Source organism: Propithecus coquereli, unplaced genomic scaffold (assembly GCF_000956105.1).
Source record: "Propithecus coquereli isolate 6110/MARCELLA unplaced genomic scaffold, Pcoq_1.0 Scaffold45, whole genome shotgun sequence".
In the NCBI taxonomy this organism is placed as follows: Eukaryota; Metazoa; Chordata; class Mammalia; order Primates; family Indriidae; genus Propithecus; species Propithecus coquereli.
In genome coordinates, this window is record NW_012150285.1 from 8,648,576 (window position 1) to 8,652,073 (window position 3,498).

The 3,498-nt window shown below is 40.9% G+C and overlaps 1 protein-coding gene across 1 annotated transcript in view; it reads right to left on the reverse strand.

Moving 5' to 3' along the window:
• ANKRD26 (ankyrin repeat domain 26) overlaps positions 1-3,498 on the reverse strand; it is a 177,127-nt gene that overhangs the window by 169,580 nt on the left and 4,049 nt on the right. The gene's annotated exons all lie outside the window — the stretch shown is intronic.

A 3,498-nucleotide genomic window follows, 5' to 3' on the forward strand; every position in this document is an offset into this window, starting at 1 on the left:
AAAAAAAAAAAAAAAAATTACTTCAAAACTGTCACAGCAGAGTGACAGGCCCGCATGTGGGCCCTGCTGAGTGTGGGGCCCTCTGTGACTGCACAGGTCATTGTCCTAAGTCCAGGGGTTCCCAAAGCTGACTGGTCATCAAAATCACTGAGGAATTTCTTTTTTAAAAGCTGAGATATAATTCACATACCATAAATTTCAGCATCTTAAACTTTAAAATTCAGTGGGTTTTGGTATGTTCTCAAAGTTGTACAACTGTTGTCACTATCTTATTATAGACTTATTATACAACATTTTTACCACTACACAAAGCCCTGTACTCACCAGCACTCACTCCCCACTACCCCACTCTCGACCACCAGTCTACTTTCTGTCTCTATGGGTTTGCCTGTTCTGGACTTTCATACACATGGAATCATAAATTACATGGTTCTCTGTGTCTTCTTTCACTGAGCATATGTGCTGAAGGTCCATCAAGTCATAACATGTATCAGTACCTGGTATCACGTTATGGCTGAATAACATCCCATTATAGGTATTTACCAAATTTTATTTATTGATGGACATTCAGGTTGTTCCCACATTGGGGCTATTATAAATGCTGCTATGAACATTCTGGTACAAGCTTTTATGGGAATATACACTTTAATTTCTCTTGGGTATATGCCAAGGAGTAGAATTGCTGGGTCATATGGTAACTCTAGGCTTAACTTCTCAAAAACCTGCCACACTGTTCTCTGCAGTGGCTGCACCATTTTACATTCCCACACAGAGTATACGGTGGGACATTGTGAGCAAAGCGTTTGTGCACATCCTCGGCAACACTTGCTGTTGCCCAGCCTTTTGACTGCAGCCACCCTAATGGGTATGAAATGGTATTTCATTGTGCTTTTGATCGGCATTTCCCTAATGGCTAATGATATTAAGCATCTTTTCCTGTGCTTATTGGCCACTTGTATCTTCTTTGGAGAAATTTCTATTCAGATCCTTTGCCCATTTTTAAATTGGGTTGTCTTTTTGCATTTGTTGAGTTCTAAAAATTCTTTATATATTCTGGATACAAGACCCTCATCAGATCTAAGATTTGCGAATATTTTCTCCCATTTTGTGGGATTAACTTTTTAAAATATTGATTCTTCAGCCTTAAATCAGATCTACCAAATCAGCACCTATAAGCTAAAAAAGAAAAAAAGTTTTCCAGGTGATTCTGATGGCCCAGCAGGCTTGAGAATTAATGAGGCATCCAGCCCCAGTGCTTTTCAGACTTCAACGTGCATACAAATCACCTGCGGATCTTGACAAAATGCAGATTCTGAGGGAAAGAAAATTGCCACTAGAACATCACAGTCATAATTGTTGCAAATATGATCCATTGTAGAATGCCAAAATTTGTAGACCAAAGTTCAAGGAGAAAAGGAGTATCTGCATATGATCAAAGTATCTTCCAAAGCAACTCCCAAATGTTTATTAGTTAGAAAAGTGAAGACAGTGACCTTATAGTTCAGAAACCTAGCAGATTCCACCTTTATCAGTGAGCCAGACTAACATGCCCGGTAATGAGACACACTGACACCATGAGCCCTCATTCGATGCACTAAGAAAAGCACATCACCTTGGTGGTGACCTGCCCCCAAAACTGATAGCGTCAGTCTTACCAAGAGATAACATCAGACAAACCCAAATGGAGAGACATTTCACAAAATACCTATCCCAGTACTCGTTAAAAGTGCCAAGGTTATGAAAGACAACAAAGGCTGAGAAACGGTCACAGGTTAAAGGAGACTCAGAGACATGATGCTAAATCTAATGTGTCTATCCTGGATTGATCCTGAACAGAATAAGGACTTCAGTGAAAAACAGATGAAGTCCAAATAGTTTCATAGTTTAGTTAACAGTATGGTACCGATGTTAACTCTGTTAGCTCTGATGACTGTATCATGTTAAGTAACGTGTTAACATTAGTGAAAGCTCAGTGAATGGCATGAACTTGCTATTACTATTTCTGTAACCCTTCTATAATCTATCATTCAAACTAAAAAGTTTTTAAACTATGCAGATTCTGATACTGTAAATCTGGGTGGAAGTCTCAGATTCTGCCTTTATTTTTTATTTATTTATTTATTTATTGAGACAGAGTCTGACTCTGTCTCCCAGGGTAGAGTGCTATAGCATCAGCCCAGCTCACAGCAACCTCAAACAAATGGGCTCAAGCGATCCTCCTGCCTCAGCCTCCCGAGTAGCTGGGACTACAGGCGGGAACCACGACGCCCCAGTAATTTGTTTTCTATTTTAAGTAGAGACAGGGTCTCCCTCTTGCTCAGGCTGGTCTTGAAGAACTCCTGGAGTCAAGTGTTCCTCCCGCCTCAGCCTCCCAGAGTGCTAAGATTATAGGGATGAGCCACTGCACAGTGAGATTCTGGCTTTCTTTTTTTTTTTTTTAAATATGGAACGCTTCATGAATTCGTGTGTCATCCTTATGCAGGGGCCATGCTAATCTTCGCTGTATCGTTCCAATTTTATATATGTGCTGCCGAAGCTAGCACAGATTCTGGCTTTCTAACAAGTTCCCAATAGAGGCTGATGCTGGTCCACAAACCGCCTCAGAGTAGCAAAAGTTTAGACCAGTGGTTCTCAGCCATGCATCAGAACAACCCAGAGGGTTTTTAAACACAGATTGCTGGACCTTACTCCCAGAGTTTCTGATCGAGTGCATTTGGGGTGGGGCCCAAGAATCTGCATTTCTAACATGGTTACAGGTGAAGCTGATACTGATGAGCTAAGAATGGGTTTGTAACCGGCCACCCATTGAACAAATTTCAATGACCCCAATATGATCCTCCCCCTTAGCTAACTACTTGACCTTAGAGTTGTTTCCCAGAAATGGTGGATATTCTGCAAGACAAAGGAGCTGAGATTCTGAAGGCCTCTAAGCAGACTTCCTGACTGGAAGATTCACCATCCCCCACAAACCACCCCCAATGCATTTAGCCCCTTGAGAGATACACCACAACCTGCCTCCAGGCATGTGGCTCCACCTTTAAAAGCCCATGATATCCCTTAGTCCTAGGAATGGATTTGAGGCAGCTTCTCCTGTTCTCCTGACAAGAAGTCTATCTAATTATTCATAAAAATTCCTTTCTTCCTTGGCAATCCTCATTGTCTCAATAATTCCATCTTTGTGCGATCAGCAACTGGCCCTAGACAGAAACATAAGGTTTTGACAACAGCTTCTACACTTTTAAAGGGTTGTAAAAAATATTTAAAAACAAGAATGTGAAACAGAGATTGCATGTGGCCTTCAAAGCCTAAAATATTTACAGGAAATGCTCGTTGAGCCCCAGACTCCCTATTACTCAGAATGAAGTATTTATTTATTTATCTATCTTTAAGCTCCCAGAACAGTGAGAAAGAACGAAGCTGTTAAACAACACGAATGCCTAGGTCCCTAGTTAACTGATCTTGGCATTGTACTTTTTAAACGTTCCTCCTCAATTCCGA